General features: G+C 45.5%; 2 long non-coding RNA genes across 3 annotated transcripts; one reads left to right on the top strand and one right to left on the bottom strand.

The window, feature by feature from the left end:
* Nucleotides 1-53: 53 nt before the first annotated feature.
* Nucleotides 54-17,153, top strand: LOC110360422 (uncharacterized). Its single transcript, XR_010465866.1, has 3 exons — nt 54-187; nt 14,405-14,535; nt 15,513-17,153. It is a non-coding gene; the product is annotated as an uncharacterized LOC110360422 (long non-coding RNA).
* Nucleotides 1,894-16,137, bottom strand: LOC110360423 (uncharacterized). 2 transcript variants are annotated; one of them, XR_002416308.2, is made up of 3 exons: nt 15,523-15,654; nt 9,158-9,266; nt 1,894-4,782 (listed from the first exon to the last, which is right to left on the bottom strand). It is a non-coding gene; the product is annotated as an uncharacterized LOC110360423 (long non-coding RNA). The 2 variants fall into 2 exon arrangements; XR_010465867.1 differs by lacking the exon at nt 1,894-4,782 and adding an exon at nt 16,006-16,137 and having other exon boundaries at nt 7,912-9,266; nt 15,523-15,667.
* Nucleotides 17,154-19,772: the final 2,619 nt, after the last annotated feature.

A 19,772-nucleotide genomic window follows, 5' to 3' on the forward strand; every position in this document is an offset into this window, starting at 1 on the left:
CGTCAGCGCCCGCGCCCGCCCCGCCGCGCCCGGCGCAGCCAATGGCCGCGCAGTCCGTCTGCCGCCGCCTCGCGCCGCGGCTTTTGTGAGGCGGCGCGGGCGCGGGCGCGGGAGCAGGTGCCGAGCAGCCGCCCGCACCGCACCGCGCACCCACCGCACCGAGCCGCGCACCCACCGCACCGCGCAGGTAGGAGCGCCGGGCCGCGGCGACACCGTGGGGAACGCGGGGCGGGAGGGCCCCCGCGGAAGCTCGGCGGGGACAGGGGTGTCGGGCCCGCGTCGCGGAATGTGGCCGCCGCTCCCCGTGCTGCTCCTGGGCGGGGAAGGCTGGGAGGGACGGGGCAGTAGCGCGGCGGGACAAGGGCCGGCCGTCCCCCAGCAGGAGTAGCATCCCCGGGAGTGCTCCGAGCCGCGGGCGGGACCGCCCCCCGCGCCCGCCCCGCCGGCGATCGCGCCGAGGGACGGGGTACGAAGGGTCCCCCTGCCCGGGGTGCCCGATCTCCTTCAGCCGCCTCCTTCACCCCCTGGGGCGAGACAAACCGCGGGGCCTCCGGCTGGGCTTCCCGAGCCGCAACCTGGCAGCAGAAAGAGATTTTGCGGCCGGCAGAGCCCCCGCTGTCGGAGACAGTCGCCCCGGTGCCGGGACAGTCGCCCCGGTGCCCGCCCAGCCCGCAGCGCGGCTGTAGGGCCGCTGCCGTTTTCCAAAGTGCAAAGACTGCTTTGTCTCGGTGGACGTTGTGCGGTGTTCATTCTGGATGTGCTGTCAAAAACTCAGAACCCGGCACTGCAAAAGAAGAGATTTACTGATGAACCATTAGAAACGAACCACTGGAACAACATGGTTTTCTGTTTGCAAAATTTAACTTAGAGATTAAAATGTGTGGATTTGTCGCATCGTCCCTGGGAAATTTAACATCATCCGGTGCAAATCATTATGAATTTTGGTAAAGGCTTTAATTTGTTTGACTGTGCTGTTCCAGTTGTGTGATTCATAAGGTTTTACCTGAGAAACGGATCTCTCTCTGCAAACTGCTACAAATAAAACGTAATTCGCGTTACTGCCCTGTGAAGTGAAACGTGTCTGTGAAGTTGCTCAGAGGGAAGTTTGTGAACTCCCAGAGTTGGCCCGTGGGTTGGCACTGGCTGGCGCTGAGGGGACGCGATGGAGCTACGACCAATGGCATCATCCCTCGGGAAGCATCAGCACACCCCGCGTTATTCTAGACGTGGAGCAGTCTGGGAACCAGTGTGGTGGTGAAATGATTGCAGGGGAAGGAAAGTGGTCAGTAAGGAGCTGGACAGATAATAAAAGAGAAACAAAAACTCTCCTGAGAAGGAGAAAATGAGATAAAATGGAGTGGGTGGAGCCACAACCTGTTAGAGGGTGTGTTGTGTTTTACTGCAAGACATAAGGTCCTGATTTACAATGTATTATTAGTGCTGACCTTCTTAACTGAGCCAAAAATCAGAAACTTTTTAAAAATGAAATTAATATTTGTAAGGGGTACTAATAAGGCTAAAGCAAATAAAAACCAGAAAAAATGCGCATTTTGCATACTTGTCAATATTGCTGAAAAGACATGGAGAAATGCAAATGGAAGGAGCACAACTCTGCCCTTTTACATTTTTTTGAGTGCTTGACTGTGTGTTCTTCCAACATACATGGCTCTTTTTCATGTAAAATAAAATAATAGATTTCTCTTTTAAGATACTTCTTGTGTGTGACAGAAGCTGTTTCTCTTGTGCTATAGATACTTTGATTTGTAGCTTGTCCCTTTGAACCCAGGAGGTGTTTCACACAGGTTTTGCCCTGGGTGTTTGGTGGTGATCCCCTGGGAGGAGGCGGCGTCACGGGCGGAGTTAACGAAAGAACAAGAACAGATGGGCCTGGGAAAATGAACAAATCTGGCATTTTAGCAGGAGCGCGATGGGTCACAGAGGAGATGGGCGAGGGGGATGCAGTGTCCCATGCCAGACGCCGCGGGTGCCGCAGACTGTCAGCCCTGCACACCTGCAGCACCCAGCTTTAATAAAGTCACCCCAGCCATGCAAATTAGACGCTACTTCATTTTCATTAAGTGTCACATGCGGCGCTAGGCAGTTATGCTGGTTTTCTCTGCACTGACAACAGCCTCTGACTGGTGCTGGGAACAAAGAAGAGACGCTCAGCAGGAGCCTAGAGGTTCTGATATATTAGAATGTGGCGTAATTAGTGATGTGTGGCAGAGAGCTCCCAAACTTGGAGTGCAGATTTGCAAATCCAGATGTTTACACAGGGCAAGGAGTACATTCCCCCAGCTAATTACAAACGGCCTTGTTAATCGATGTCATTGAGAAACAATAGGGCAGTTGTCATTCAGATGCAGTTCTGTACCAAGGATTTGTCGAGGTATTGACAAACTGCAAGAGATGTAGATATTAGACTGGAAAGGAGGTATTTGTCAAGCAGGGCTTTTTGTTGGTTTGATGTTTGCTTTTGAGAAATGCTTTTGTGGATATGGAGAAAATGTGCTGACTGTCCATTGCAGGGTAACCAGCCATGACCTTGATGTTGACAGACTGACCACAGTCTATTAGTTTGTAGAACTCCCTTGATGTCTCACCTATGGTTAAAGAAAGAAAGAAAACCAAACCAACCAAACGAAAAAAGCTTTGAAATAATCTGGAGGGAAAAAATTAATGGAATCATCCTCCTTAGTCTCTGAGGAACCACTTCAGGACAGGTTACTATCTTGCTCAGATCATGAGAGGATTGCTTATTTTGTTCCAGAAAAAGAAAATTGAGAGACCCAAATAACCCATTTTTTTACCTCTTATAGAAGCAAGTTTGAAGCTCAGAGGCACTGAACCATTATCAGTAGAAATCAAGATGCAGTTTAGCCACAAAACAGTTTAAACCATGAGCAGCAGCGTTACCTGCCCTGCATTCCACTGGCAGTGAGCCTTAATCCTGTGTTAGCAAAATCATCCTTAGAAACTGGGCCTCACTAGACATTTAGCTTCAGCTTCACTTCTGAAGAAAGCCTCGAGGGGGGCAAGCGAAAGCTGCTCTCAAAACAAGTACAGGGAAATCTGCTGGAAACCTTCATTTTCCTTCAAGAAGATAATTTATCAAGGGTTCGGCTGGCTGTGTATAAACCCACCTTTTCACAGACTACTTGCCTTTTGATTTAATCCTTCCTGCGTAAGAAATGCAAGGCCTGGCCCATAACTGGATAACTTCTATGAAATGCAGTTTGTTCACAGTTCTGCAAATGAAGTTTGTTCACTGCTATATTAGTTTATGAAGTATAAACAGCAGAAAGTAATTCAGGGATTTATATATGCCCATATAAACTTAAGCTACTTGTCTTCCCAGGCATCTGCTGGGATTCTATACCGGGGCTGAAGATGTGTGAAAATGAGATTTAGAGCAAAACGGCTCTTGCTGATCCGCACTCTGCGCCATCTATGACCGTCTCGTTTGCTGTTGTAAGAGAGGTTTGCATGTGTTTATGGTGATTTGCTTCTGGTGTCACCTTCAGCTTCCGCGGTGAGCAATTAAGGAACTCAGAGAGCAGCCTGGGTTCAGCGAGAGCCCAGCAGGAGCAGATAACGGCGCAGGTGCCATCCAGCAGCAATGATCTGCAATGTTCCTCACCCCGGAGAATCAGCAAGGCCCAGAGACGCGCCGTGCCGCACGCTGCCAGCGCGGGGCGGACACGGGACAGACAGAGGGACAGACAAAGGGACAGACAGGCCAAGGGCGTTCTCTTGTCACGCCTCGTGCTTGCGGGGCAAGGTGGCATCACTGAGGGTAGAACCCATCAGTAGCACGGACACCTAAACAGTGCATGTGCTTTCCAGGGTGAATAAATGAATGTGAGAATAACTGCCAGGTGATCATTTGGGTGCGTTCGTATCCAAACGATCTGTAATTTTATTTGATCAAATGAAAGCAGGTGTCTCCCCCAAATTAGTCATGCACTCCTTCCTGCAGAGAAATAGTTCTGAGTTTTGCTTTCAGATCTCACCTCTGGCCAGCGAATAGAAAACAAAATAAGCTTAAGATTTTTTCCCCCGTACCTTCCTGTGTTTTGAAATGTTAAAAAAGATCGTCATAAAATATTGAAATAAAAATTCACCTTTTGCAGTCGCAGTCATGGAAACCTGAGTCTCACAAGTGGGAATTTTTGATGGGTATGGGTGGTTGCAAGCAGAAGGTCCAAGGGGAAACTACTACACAATCTTCACCAAACTGGGATTGCAGCAGTAAATGGATATAAAATGGTCTACCTTGGAGGATGACTAGGCTGCACAGATACTGGGGTTTGTATATTTTGAAGAACACCACAGTTTATTGAGGTAATGTGGATAATGTCATCTGCTGCTCTTTATCAACTGCCTGCAATACAGCATCTGACTTTTAATCTCCCATTTATATATTACAGAGGGCAGCTTTAAAACTGGGAAAGAATATTAGCTCTAAATAGAATATTAGCTGCTAAAGATATTTGAAAACACCATTCTTGAGATAACTATTATACTAAGCATTCTGGTTTACACAACCATAATTGTCCATATGTAGTATAGTGTTGTCAATCTTTTCTTTTGTAAGAAAGTAACATTGGTTTTCAGTCTTAGCTTAAGAGGTGTCTGCTTTCCAGCTCGATCTCTGGTGTTGTGTTCACTGATTACATGCAAGTTAATTCATTACTTGGATATTAGAAGGTTACAAAAAATCCCCAAGTGAGCGACGCTGCCAAGGTCAGGAGCTTGATTTGTTTTTCTCGTCGTGGACTTCTGTCAAAACAAGCACATTGTTATAAATAAATAACTCAAACTGGAAATTAGTCGCCATTCAGATAGGTAATTATATTTTAACAGGGCAAAATCCCAGCGCGGGCTGCCAGAGAACACTGAGCTGAAGCCAGCGTGGGCTGGAGCAGCCTGTGTGTTCACTGTAATTGCGAGCGTGGCCACCCCGGTCGTGCTGCCTCTTCAAACTTAAAAGAATTAAGACCAAAGCTGTCCAAATGTTAACAGAAACTCCTAATAATTAGGGGTTATTAGGGGCTGTTAGCTGGCTTTATTTTCTGCCACAGTACTCTTGTATTTGTGGATTCTATTTATACACAGAATTAAGAGCTCTGTTTGAACAGGTAATCCAATCTCCTCTGTGTAATTTAGCCAACGATTTTTTTTTCCCTGGCCCCTAATTTTGGCCGTGTTTCAGGATGCACGGTGAAGCTGCAATACTAAAAATAATCTCATTCAATGTATTTTATCTGAAAGGATAAAGCAAGTCACCTTACAAACGCTGGGTAAAATTCTGAGTGTTATTTTTACTCACAGAGGAAGCACCAGAAGTGCCGAGGGGATCTTCGTGTGCATCCTTCTCTCTAGCGGCTGCTCTTACAGAAAAGGAGCAACACTTCAGTGCGTCTGTATTGGGTACCAAGCGATGGGTTTGGGACGTAGACACAAACTTTTAGATACCAAAAAATTAAATCTTGGGATGAGCCATATCAAGACAAGATATCAATACAAGAACTATGGGTTTGACGATATTTTTGTGAAAAATGAGATGTGTTCTTGAAAGATGGTTGTAATTGTGATCACTGACATGCAAGACCAGCTTCTTGGCTGGCAGTCTCTCACACTGATGCTTTTTGGTGGTCTGCTTTGTTTTCTCATATACCCAGTGCTTGCAGGACTCATGGAGTTACAAAATACATCAGTAACAGCCCCTAAACCAGCTGTCCCTCTTACTGTCAGTTGTCATTCATGGGGATCAATATGGAAAGGGGGAGTGTCAGGAGGATGGAGCCAGGCTCTTCTGGTGACAACCAGTGACAGGACAAGGGGCAATGGGTGCAAACTGGAACACAGGAGGTTCCACTGAAAGGTGAGAAGCAACTTGTTGGGGGTGAGGGTGGCAGAGCCTGGCCCAGGCTGCCCAGGGAGGTTGTGGAGTCTCCTTCTGTGCAGACATTCCAACCCGCCTGGACACCTTCCTGTGTAACCTCATCTGGGTGTTCCTGCTCCATGGGGGGATTGCACTGGATGAGCTTTCCAGGGCCCTTCCAACCCCTGACATTCTGGGATTCTGTAACCAGGGGCTCTGTGGGGTTTAAACATCTCAAATGGAGTGGGTAGGCTGAAAATAAAAACCAAACTAAACCAACCAACAAAACAAAGGGGGAGAGAAAACATGCTGGAATTTCATTCTTGTCTCATATGAATGCCAAACTGCATGAGTTTTCCAGCCCTTCAGCTGGAGACACCTCTGTTCTCTCTGCTTACTCTCACTCATTGCTTTCTGCCCTTTTCCCTAGTTTCATGGCAGGGTTATTCTCTCCAGCCAGACCCATTTGTTCTGGTTCTGAACAGAACGGTCTAGGTGTTTGTAATCTACGGACTGAGATACTCTCCTACCACTTGTCATTTACTGCCCCGACAGAACATGATGACAAAAGCTCTTGGATACCCCCCTTTTCCCTGCACATATTGGACATCTGTGGGACCTGGCACAGAAATCATGACAGGACCACCCCAGGGTGCATCCTGGTGCACATTTCCATCAAAATCCAAATCTGACAGCACAATGATGGGGTTAACTTTTAACCATAAGCTACCAGCAATTAGCATCCTGATATTCATATTTCATTAAGGGCTTCTCCTTCTGAATAACTAATACACTGTTCAACAGTTAAAAGTGGCTATAGCCTTCCCAGCAGAATTTAGACTAACCCATGATTAAAGAATAAATCTTTAAAATAATGGATTAGTTTACAAGAACTTTGAACTTCTACTGGGACAATTCTTGCTGCGTTTATTTCTCTCTAGGTTTGGATGGCAAAATTATTAGTAGTTATGTGTATTTTCAGCAAAAACATGAAATGGTAAATTCCATCAAACACTGACTACAGCTACTTTTCATCATAAAATTTTACAAATTCCCCACCAGTGAGCTCATTAGTGTAAATGATAGAGCCTTATCTGTGGTTTAAAGTCAGCATTTTTCCTTAGCTACCAAACATCCTTCCATGGCATGGTAACGGAGGACTTTACTCCAGAGAGCGGGGAAATATTCCTCTCCGTTCTTGCAGGGCAGCCGAGCAGGGCTGGTGGAAACCGAGCAGAGCCAGTGGGATTGCAGTGCTGCCGGCAGCCGGGCAGCCCGTCCGAAAAGCTGCGGAGTCTGCGCCGGGCACATCGCACCACCAGCCTGCGGTGAGGGGCAGACGCCAAGGGACCGCTATTTCTAAAGAAAATATTACTAACGGGCTCTCCCTATTCTCCCTCCCTATTCTACCTTCCAAAATCTCTGTGCAAATCAGCACTAAATGACATATGCGGCAGTATCCTGGGATCACATCAGCATTGCTCAGCACAGGCGGGTACCTCGGTTTTCAGCTGAAGATGATGACTTCAGCGGCAGAGAGAGGGGAAAGGGAGGGCACAGCCCTGAGTACCAAGCAAATTCTCCTGACTTACGGCTGGAAATTACTTGTGACTGTGCGGTAAAGCTGTCAGCCAGCACACGAACCCCATTGCATCCCACCTCTTGGACTCTGCTTTTCATCGCAGTATATTAAGATAACAATGAACACGGCCAGGGCTAAAGCTGGATGTTCAGGGGGCTCGCCGTGTTTGGGTTAGGGAAGGGGATGTCATTCTGGCCAGTGTTATTTGCTGCTTTCTGAAATTGCAGTATAGCAAATTGCCATCATCTGAACGCTCCGGGGATCTGAATGAGAGCCCCATCCTCCAGTGCTCATTCAGGACGAGGGGTGCCTGGGGCAACGAGGGGTGCCTGGGGATGCTGAGGGGTGCCTGGGGGAATGAGGGGTGCCTGGGGCAACGAGGGGTGCCTGGGGATGCTGAGGGGTGCCTGGGGGAATGAGGGGTGCCTGGGGCAACGAGGGGTGCCTGGGGATGCTGAGGGATGCCTGGGGGACAGGCAAAGCTGCAGGACAGTTTCCTTGGGTGAGATGAGAAGGCACATCTGTTAGCTGTGGACTGGGGAGCCTTTTCTGGTGAAACACAAGCAGGCTCCAGCAGGGCAACAAACAAAATGACAACCAAGGGGATGTGAGCACGGAGGTTTTGCAAGTCTGAGCTAATAAAGGCTGGAGGGATGCAGCTGTTTGTGCTCTAAACTCAGCAAAGATTTCTGAAGGAAACCTTCTGTCCCTAGAGTCAAGTGCAATCTAGTTCAAAAACAAATCCTGAAAGGAAGAAGATACATTAGTTTGGGGAGGAAAGAATATACAGGGTGTTTCAAAAAGATGGACCCAATTTGAAATCACTGTCTCTTTGAAATTGGGTCCATCTCTTTGAAACACCGTGTATCTCAGATAGAACAAAAAGTCTTCATTCACTAATTGCAGCAATATTGTTTAAATGTTAGGAAGCTGTGAAACAAAGTATTGTTATTAATTTGGCTTGGGACTGGCTTTGGATTTCTCAGCGAGCTGGGCCTGCGTTTCCCCATTGTCCTTTCAGCTGCCGATTCCCTGTGAAGCTCCATCCAAAGCCCATCAGGCTCAGAGGCCATTTTTTCCTTCATCTTCTCTCAACCTTTAATTTACCTGACCATCTGTGGATTTGGGTGTTTTATGTCATTTCTGGAACTGCATTTGCACTACAAGATAGCGGGGGGGAAAAGAATAAAGAGAACTGCTTCCCATGAAGAGCAGCCTTTTAGCTATTTCCTTTCCTTTTGGGCTCGCAGAGCACAGGGGGTTGTTGCTGTCAGCTCTGGGCCTGCCACGAGGCTCAGGGTGGAGGAAAAGGGACTTGTTCATTTACTGAGCATCGATGGCACCGGTGTGGAGAGCGGCTGGGATACGTGGGCCGGTCTGCTCTTCCCCAGGGGCCAAACCTACTTGTTTGGGAAGCTGCTGATGTACGTGGACTTCAGAGGAGACCCAAATCGCACCTCATGTAGCCGTGCCCACCAGCTGGGCCAAACTCATTTACACTGGAGTAATTTTTGCATGTATATTCAATACCAGCGAGGCGGAAAGAACTGTTGATGAATGTGGGTACCTAGTTCTTCATCTCTACTACCTCCACGTGTGCATTTCATCCCCTGAAAAAAGAATTTCCAACTTAAGCCTGTCACAAATATCGTATTTTCTTACATATTCCTCCCTCTACCTGTACCCACCAGCAGACTGTCCATTGGTGCCGCCAGCAGCTCGTGACAAACTGCTGTTCCCGTAATTACTGCAGGTCTGTGCTCCGCATGGGATGCTGTTCACCGGAGGGGTTCAAGCCTGGAAAGACAGGCGTCATTATTTTTCGTTTGAAGCCGAGACCAAGCCCGAGTCACTGGGCCGGACAGTCACTGGCTCGGCGGATCAGCAGTGGCACCAAGCATATTGTATTTATTGAATGTTGCGGAGGGGAACAATGAGGTATAGGCTGGTCACAGCAGTGGTGGAAAGGGGACGAGACAGCACGGGGTAAGCAACCCAGTCAGGTGCTGGCCAGTCACCAGCATGAGCATATTTATAACAGAGATCATTTGAGGGTCAGAATCAGGACATAAAGGGAATCTGCTTTGTTTGCAGTCCCCTGCATTTGGAGTGATCCACACTTTGCCATCGCTCAGAACATCTTGAGGGTACAAAACTGCTTATGTGTATACTAAGATTTTAATTAAAAAAATATGTTTTTCTTTTTGCTCTTGATGCCTTATTTATTCTTCTAGCTTTTCAAATAAGCTGGGATTTCTTCACTCGGGTTATGTAAAATCTTCCCCTATGGAGAAGCCTGGCTGCGCCCAGTGACTCTGCACCACACCATTGTCTTACAGGGTCAGCAAAATTCTTAAAGGCTGGAGTGTAAAAATGGTGTTGCATTGCATCTGCGCGTTGCCTTTCCTTTATCCCCAGAAACTCACCTCACTTGCCCAAGTCCCTTTGCACACCAGGTTTTATTTACAAATTGGCAGTAAAGTGCTGTAGTCTCTTTGACAGTTTGCAATTAATTGCGCACAATCTGTCTAGGCTTCAAGATGCATCTTTCATAAACGATGATATATTCCAAAAGGCAGTCCAATTGGCTGCTTTGCATATTGCATATATTTTTCATATTTCCAGGACAGGACATATGCAAAATCATTTTACTGTGGCACAAAAACAGGAAAGATGATTTGGAAGAAAGGCCAGAGGCCAGAGGTTCTGATTCTCATTCTTCCACTCACCTCCTGCAGACTGTGGTAAGTCATCTAATATTTCTCTGCCTTTCTTCTGCATCTGCACAAGGTTGTTTATTCTTCTAAGAGCTGGAATTCAGCGAATGAAACTCTAATTTATTATTATTAATATATTCCAATAAATGGTTGCATTGCTTTGAAGTCAGTCAAATAAGTATTAAAGAAATAGTGAATTGTAAGAAGCGGCAGTTCAGCCCATCTGATACGTCTGCATTGAAATGTTACTTGTGGGATGACCTCCTCAGAACAAGAAACTCATAAAGCTGTGTGTGCTAAAAGCAACTTTTACAACATAAAGCATTTAAATGTGCCAGTAAATGCCTTATATTGGCATCATACCTATCACCATTCTTACAACTAGCTCTTACTTACTTTCATCATTTTCTTCTTCCTCCCACCCTGTCTTGCTGGCTTGAATTATGGACAACTCTTGGAAAAGTGACATACACTTTAATTATACATGTAATACTATAATTGAATTGAATTACTTTGTATCCCAAAAAGGCGATCCTTTATTTGCTGGCAGGCTGCTTGTTTGTGATGCTAGCTAGCATTGTCAGTCACGTCAGGAAAGCCATCTTAGTTATAAAATAGCTATTGTAGAAGAAATATTATTGGTTCCGTAAAGGGCTCTTTAGCAGTGATTATGTACAGCTTTTAGTAATTTTGAGAGTCACCCAAGAATCATTGATCCAAACCATTTGCAGTGACATGCAATGATGCCTGTGCAGCATCTTTACAAGCAAACTAAAACAAGACATTTTGGTGGTAACATGTAAATTAGCCTTGAGGCTTGCAATGCAATGCTCATCAAGTGTGTAACATTTAATTACAAGACCACTGAGCATGAGGGAGGTCCTCTGAGCTTTTTATCCCTACAACAGAAAGATTCTCCCGCTGAACTGACAATTTGGATCCTCTCATCAGATTTGGAGCCAGACTGGCGTTTATGGGACTTTCAGGACCCTGTTTGGTAAAGTCCTTCCTGGAGCTATAGGTGCTTGTTGAATCCCACCTGCGAGGAGCTGAGAGCTGCAACACCTGTAACCCCAGGGAGAAGAGCTCAGTCTGGGCCATTCTGATTTCTACCTAAATTGTACTGTGCTTCGGGGAACATGTCATGTGCAGTGTCTTTATAGATTCCCGCAGAACCGGTTGGTTCCGACGTGCCTGAGTGTTCAGGAGCACAGGGAACTCCAGCGGTTCTGTGTTCTGCTCTGAATCGGTGCAACTGCATCCGCTTGTGTGTGAAGTATGGATTAGATCTTTCATTGGCTCTAGCCCCCAGCACAAACAGAACTAAATCATTATTTGTCTCAGCTTTTCCTTCTGCCTGCTTCTGAAAAAGCAGTGAAGGTTTTATTGTGGGCTCTAGGTTTCAGGCTGGGTTCCTGTTTGCTAAATCTTGGACTCTGATGCTCGTAAGGTGGCTGGTGTGGCCAAAGAGTGGCAAAATAAGGGAAAAATGCCACAAGAGAGATTAAATACAGGGACATAGAAACACAGAATCATGGAATCATTTTGGTTGGAAAAGACCCTGAAGATCATTGAGTCCAACCATAACCCACCCCTGGCACTGCCCCATGTCCTGAGAACCTCATGTCCGTCTGTCCAACCCTCCAGGGATGGTGACTCCAGCACTGCCCTGGGCAGCCTGTTCCAATGCCCCACAGCCCTTTGGGGAAGAAATTGTTCCCAGATCCAACCTCAACCTCCCCTGGGCAACTTGAGGCCGTTTCCTCTGCTCCTGGCGCTTGTTCCTGGGGAGCAGAGCCCGACCCCCCTGGCTCCAAGCTCCTTTCAGGCAGTTCAGAGATCAGAAGGTCTCCCCTCAGCTCCTGTTCTCCAGCTGAACCCCCAGGTCCCTCAGCCGCTCCATCACACTTGTGCTCCAGCCCCTCACCAGCTCCATTCCCTTCTCTCCTCTCACTCCAATAAGTCATAAGAATATAATAATAAGAATAATAGTACAAATATTATAATAATAACTCCTAAAAGACATAATAATAATAAGACATAGGTCCTCCCAGCCCATTCCGAGCGCTATAACCGCAGTTCCCAGGTCAGGTGCCCGGGGCTGTGGATAATGCAGAGAACGAGCAGGTGCCTCAGAAGATGCCCCAAGAGGTTCCACTTGGTCATGGGCTCCCACCCAGACTGACCACGCGTGATACGTAATGAACAACCATCCTCCATCTGTTTCTGTTAGCAGCTGCTTACCCAAATACTTTCTATATTGTGAGCTTTGATTTGGGGCTCAAAGACTCTGTATGAACATGGTTTGGTTTCTGGCTGTGCACATAGCTCTCCAAGTGACACCCCCAATGGCTGCACTCATGGGTGGTTCGGATGAGTAACTCTACCAGCTTAGCAACTAAACTAGAAAAGTGGAAATTGCAAAGTATCTCACGTAGGTAAACCCTGTGGCAAACGTTTACAGCTTACTAAGTTTTACCTAGGCTGAGAATGAACGCCGTCACTTCATATGTGTTTTCTTAAAGTCATAAAGCTTGGACCCACATAAATATGCGCAAAATTTGGTCTTTGTTTTAAAAAAGGATAGCATGTTTCTATCCACATTTTGGTCTCTGTCTTTGATAGAGAGACATTTAAAAACAGACAAAGAAACCCAGAAAGATAAAGGGGGAAAGAAAAGAAGCTAATATTGTTGTGAAATGGTAAACTGTGTAAGAGTCTAGTCTTACTCAAAATTTGGGGGTTTTGAATACTAGAAGTTGACAAAATTAGCATGTCAGCAGGAAGGAAAGTTTACAAGAATTTGATTACAAGAATTGCATGAAATTATTTGACTTAACTTCTTGAATGAAGAACAAAATAGAAAATCAGTCAGCCATTTCAACAGCCAAACCTGATGCTGTTTTCACGTACGCTTGAGAGAGAAAAGCGTCTGTAAGTTCACTAGAGACAGGATTTTCCTTTTCAGTATCTATCTAGTGTAGCAAGTGTATTGTATTTCCTAACTTACTTGTTCAGACAAGATCGTGTGTTGTCCCAGTGCTCTAGACGCTGGAACTGAGCACCGAGGAACTGACTGCGGTGCGGGATGTGGGAAGGGTTGTGGCTTGGTCTGGGACAGCAGCTGCTAACACTCTGAAAAAATCTGGCTGCCCAAAAGCGAAGCGTTACCTTTCTATGCAAACAGGAGTCGCAGCGGCACGCTTGGTCTTTGCTATTTCATGATTAGTGTTCTCATGTGCAATCAATAAATCCCCAGAGTCTCTCCCTGGAATGGCCACTTCTGCTCAGTCTCTCCAGCAGAGGCATCTATTTAGCAGCAGTTTTTCAGCAGACCAAAATATGGAATCGATAGCCGGAGAATAATCTGCCTGCTTGTCCCTATGAAATATTTGTATTTTTCCATGCAAGTTCTAACAGACCAAATGACTTTTCCGATACATAAGGGTTTAGTGCCTCGTGTGGAAATGCAGCAACTACACAATTGCCAGCGCACTTTACGGGATCTCTCAAGGTCACGAGTGAACTGGCTGAAGAGCTTCATTAAAGCTTTAAAATTGAGTCATGCAGATAAAGAACAACCACTGAAATGGTGACGAGTTGCCTGGGAGTGACTCTGACAAAAATCCAAACTCTCTCTGCTGGCTATACTGTACTATACTATACTATACTATACTATACTATACTATACTATACTATACTATACTATACCTGGGGATGGAACGCTGATGCCAGCCGCTCTTATCAGGTGTTTTCAGCCACCTGCGTGGGCCAGAAGAGCAGCCAACTCCTCGGCCTGTCCCTCGAGCCCAGCTGGGGAGCACATCTGCACACACACCTGCATTCTGCCCCGCAGGTGCCCCTCTCTGCTTTTCACCATACCATGGGACCATTTTTTCCTTTGCAAAGTAAAGACCATAAAATCCATATTAATAATTGTAATAATAATAATAGCGATTTAAGAGGACTTAAAAGCTATTCACAATTAGTTTCTTTTCTTGACTCCTTTAATATAAGTCACAAGAATCCAGTAATCTCAACGTGTCTTTTCTGATTGGGGATATATCTGTTCTTATGGTGGTTTTCAAAGGAGGAGCCCTCAGCAAAGGGTCTGAGGTTACATTTTCATTTTTAGCTTGGTTTCCTAAGGAAATAAGGGTCATGCCATTGCTGTCTGTTTGTCTGTCCTTATTTTTCTCTCATGTTGTTGCCTTACAGGAACTTTTGAGCCAGGAAAAATAAAAAAGGCATTGTAATTCTCAAGAATAAATCCATGCCTGTGAGACTTCATGGATGTTCTTGGTTGAGGAGCAGAAGGAAACACAAATTAGGGCGCTCGCTGAGCAAAGGTGAGGAAAAGGCAGCCAGTGCCATTTATATAGGGATATAAATTATATTAATTCCTAAAAAATGTCTAAATGTTGAGTGGAATGTAATCTTGCTGTATCAAAAACATCCAGCTGTTCTCAGACAGGGCCTGATCCTTTATTTTAATGTCGCCAAAGCAAAGTTCTCATTGAGTTTAGTGAGGCAGGACCAAACTGGGGCTGTGCTGCTTGGTCTGTGGTCAGTGGATCTTGACAGGAGATTGTATGGAGAATCTCGTATAGTATAGATATTTGTATATACATATATGTATATATATAGCATATATACTTGTATAGTAGCATGTATACTTGTATAGTAGATCTTGACAGGAGAATATATGGTATATACTCCATATGTAATAGCACTGTGAGGTAGGCAAAGCAGTGAGAGAAATCCTCACAAAAATAATTAAAACCCCAAACAACTGATGGTAGCAAAGAAAAACAATTCACCATGAGAAAACCCCACAAAATCAATAGTTTATGAAGCTACTCTGAGGCTTCCACTGCTATCATCCCAAGGCTTTATTATCAAATATCAAAAAATCATTACCGCAATATCAAAACATTCATAGTAATAATATAAAAACTCCACTCAATCTGTTCCTGCAGGGATCTGATCTAAAAATCCACAAGAAAAAAGAATAATTGCTGTGCAAATGGCAGTTAGCCAGTTCAATCATTCGGCCAGCCTGGTTCTATTATTGTACACCAGGCTCTGCATTTCAGCGGGTAACTTCAAAAGAATCGCTCGGGCAAACAAACTATAACCAAATCAGACAAAATATGAAGCCTTTTAGAAAAGCTCCTGAGTGCTGTTATCAGGTGCTCTATTTGTGGTTTCGTGTCTTTTTATACCCAGCATGACTGATTCCCTGTCGTTTAGAAATGATCATTTATACACCCTACCTTGTGTCCTCCTGAAAAAGACCAATTCTTATCAACTCAACTTTCCCCAGATTTCCTCACCTCAGAACTCCAGACGGCACGGGGACGATGTTTTAAGGAAACCAGGTTTCTATGTGGAAGACTTCTATTGTTTGAGACGAATTCTGCACCTTTCACGTGTATTTATGCACAGTCCCTTCAAAACCAACGTAACTCCTTTTTGAACCTGCACACAAACAGAGCTTGCAGTTCATAATGGCAGTATTTGGCAGGGGGGATCGTTCTCCATTTGCTGGTATAACAAGAAAAGCAAAGAACATTTTCTGGTCCAGCTCATCCAGGGTGATCAGCTTCGTTCTTGTTTGACACTGAAACCCCAAGTCTGACTTGAGATTTATTAATATAGCCCTGCTCAGCTCTTTGCAGTGCACCATTGTATTTAACAGACATTTATAAAAGCATCCCGTACTCGTTGACAAATCATAGATACACATTAGTAACAGATGTTTGTCTTTCCTTAAGCTTAAAATAAGTAAAACACATTGTAACTTGTGAAATTTGTACCTTTTTTGGGTGGCTTTCCTCTTGAATGCGTGGGTAGCAGATGGCCCTTCTGTATCCCAGAAAATGCACGGGGTCGACTGACTGGAACCAAGCAAGAAGGTTTAAAGCTGAGGGGTGGACGCAGGGTTAAACCAGGATGCTTTCAGTTAGACAAGCTCATGCGAGCTCAGTGTGGTTTTACACAGGAGAAAAGACCTGTGGGAAAAGCACCCAGGCTCCCCAAAATGAGATCTTTGTGTGTGAGGAACATCAAATCAAACCAGGTTGTGAGCGGAGTGCAGATCTGCTTGTATCCACGATAAACTGCCTCCGCGTCCTTGGCTTTCCTTCTGCTCCAGGCGGGCTGGCTGCAGTCGCCCCCCAGCCTTCCGCGGATAATCTCCCCCCGACAATAACCAGCAAAAGGCTCACGTTGCGCCGGGCTCCAAACAGCCCCCGGCACGGCACGGGGTCAGCGTGCTGCTCGCCCGCCTCTTTATTTTGGTTGACATTTGCCTTTGTCGAGAAGCTGTTCCTTGTTATTCAGCACGTCCAGCCCTGCACGTATCCGATCTGTTTAACCGGCTTTGGATACAAGTGGGTATTTTCCCATGTCAATAAATGCTCTGGTGGGAAGCTGCGAGCTGGCCGCCCAGAGAACGACCCCCTGCCGGGGATCTCACTTCGGCATTGAGTTTTCTTTGTTAATCAGGTGCAAAATAAGAAGGCTTTCTGTCTAGCAAAAACCCATCATTAATTTTTCATATAAGCACTAAAGTCTTGAACAGAATCCTTGAGTGGCTTCAAAGAAAAAGGAATAATAAAACCAAGGAGCCACATTTTCCTTTTCCCCATCTTAGTTATTTGATATTTTAAGAAGACTTTTAAATGCAGAATTCCAGCTCTCCCTGCTTAGTGGTGACACATTCATTCTGAAAACTACATTTGACCTTCAACTTTGTCCTTCATTAGCAGGATTACACCTAAACACTCCTTCATTCTCCTGCAAATGAGACAGATGCAATGTGTATTCTGGTCGGCCCCAGCATTAGGATTATCCCAAGAGTGGCATTTATGTTCTTGTAGTTCTTCGGTATAAATAAATATCAAAGTAGGAAGACCAATCTGTACTCCGCTAGGAATAATAAACTAAAATAATATGGCACTGATTCTGTTTGGGTTGTCTAAATGTGTTTTTATGATTGTATATGTTTATGGCTTTCTCGCACAGCCACCATGAATTCCAGGCAATTAAAAAGGACATGAGTTCTGAAGCATTTTAAAAGGGGCTTTGCTTTCCAAATGGTGGGTATTAAAAGTAGAATATATATTTTTTGACAGGGCTACTGCCAAGTCAACAGTCCCACATTTCCCCTGCTCCAAATTTCTTCCCCTTCTTCTCCCACCTGAAACAACTCATTAGAATATTTCTGTAAGTCGAGTAGAAAGGGAAGGAAAGATCCCTTTTATGTTTGCACATATATTAAATGCATTGCAAGCTTAAAAATTGGCCTGCGGGCCCCGGATTTGACAGGAGCTCAGAGGGAGCAAATAGCGGGTTTTGCATTGGGTGTATCAACCCACCCACACGCTGTACCAGTTGCTTGTCCAGCTTGGACAATTCTGGTGTCTGGTTTAATTGGATAAATAAGTAATTCTGCTGGAACCTACCTTGAACTGCACGGTCTGTATGGCATCATGACTTACTGAACAATTAAATAAAAATAAGAGCAGTGACGAAGCAGAACTTTTGATCAGGCTGTTAAACAGTGTTGGCTTGCTTTTCTTATTTACATCAATCCAAATACAGAGTGAAGGGCCGAGAGGAAAACAAAACAAAACACAACTTTAAACAATTTTCCCATTATGAACTAAGCTCAATATCAAATGTTTGTGTTCAATAAATACTTTGGAAAACTAGATTTAATAAGTAAATCAAACAGGTAGATTTTTAAAAGGTAAAAATGCATTGTTCCTCCCTCCGGTCAAACTGTCCCTCACCACATGACTTTATACAGGAGAAAAATGGAAGAGAGAGGGTGATAAAACTTGATATTTTACTTTTTTCCAGTAATTTTTAGAGACGATTATGATTCCTTGATTGTAAGTAATCTGTACCCTGCTCCACAAAGTCTCCCACAGCGGTTGGGGGAACAACGCATGGACTTGTGTTAACAGCATAAAATTCCGAAATTTGGCCAGATTCATCATGAAGGGAGAATTTATTAGATCATACGGCTACGGCAGTCACTGAGCTGTTCACAACACACCTGGATAAGCACCTGAAATCCCCATGAGCTCTGGGCACACGGCATCGCGGTTCCAGCACCCGCGTCCTCTGACACGCGGTGGTTGTGGGTGAACACAGAGGAATTCTGGCTCAAGAGTCCACGATTCTGAAATTCTTTCAGAGTCCAGAAACAGCCGCATTTTATAGGAGAGTCCCTAAGGATTTCTGCCACTTCGGTCACAAAGCATCGCCTCTTCCACACTCCTCACCGGAGTCCATCTGCCTATTACATGAGTATTTTCCTGGGTGCAGAGCCATGAACACAGAATCCCAGAATCCCAGAGTGTCAGGGGTTGAAGGGCCCTGGAAAGCTCATCCAGTGCAATCCCCCCATGGAGCAGGAACACCCAGATGAGGTTACACAGGAAGGTGTCCAGGCGGGTTGGAATGTCTGCACAGAAGGAGACTCCACAACCCCCTGGGCAGCCTGGGCCAGGCTCTGCCACCCTCACCCCCAACAAGTTGCTTCTCATCTTTCAGTGGAACCTCTTGTGTTCCAGTTTGCACCCATTGCCCCTTGTCCTGTCACTGGTTGTCAAACAGAATGATTATCCCATTGTGCTTAAGCGCAGTGTCAGCTCTGTGAACAGAAATGTATCATCGTGCCATTATTCCATATGTATACTGTCGTAGCACCGAGAGACCAATCCTGTCAGGCTTCCTTTGGTAAACTTTTAACGAACGACAGTCCCTGACAAGCTGACCTGAGTCTGTGACCGAGCAGGAGCTGACACAAGTTTCTCGTGTTCACAGAGGATGGATGGAAATCCTGCCCAGGGCTCCTGTTCAGCAATGAGATCCCTTCTGGAGCCCCAGCCGGCCTTTGAAACAACCTCTGCCGGAGGCACCGCAAAGAGGGACAACCCTCAGGAGCCAAAAGTGGCTCCCAAGGCACGAAGCAGCAAGTCCTGTCCCCACGGGCAGGTTGGGAGCGAGGAAAATAAAATAAGCAGAATGGGGGAAGTCTCGGCTCGTTATTTGAAAATTACAGCTTGATTTTTACGTGTTTATTTAAACTGATTCCCGAGCCCAGCAAAATCACCCATCACTAATGAAGAGCTGGGTGCCGCTCTCCTCACCCGGCCGAACGGCTCTCGCTTGTCTAGTTGGGCAGGAAATGTTTTGAAATGTGAACAATGCAGGAGATGTGAGGGCAGACGGCACAGATAATGAAAAGAGAAAAAGAACTATTACTTGGAAATGATTGTTGCTTTGTCACTTTGCCTTAATTTCCTCAGTAACTGGTAGGAACCGTTCCTTAGAAAATGTTTAGGAAATAACATCCATCACACCATTTCCCTGCCTCAGTCTCAGCCATTGTTTCCAGCCTTTTACTTTTGATGACAGGTGAGTTTCAATTGTGGTCCTTTTTATGAATAGTCGGTGTATAAATTATGCAGATTAAAGTCTCTAATTTCAGAGTAAATGTCAAAGCTTCTCCTCACCTTGAGCTGTGTAACAACTGCGTAACTTTTTACTGTAGTTCTTCAAAGCCTTT

This window comes from Columba livia, chromosome 13 (genome assembly GCF_036013475.1).
Source record: "Columba livia isolate bColLiv1 breed racing homer chromosome 13, bColLiv1.pat.W.v2, whole genome shotgun sequence".
Taxonomy (NCBI): domain Eukaryota; kingdom Metazoa; phylum Chordata; class Aves; order Columbiformes; family Columbidae; genus Columba; species Columba livia.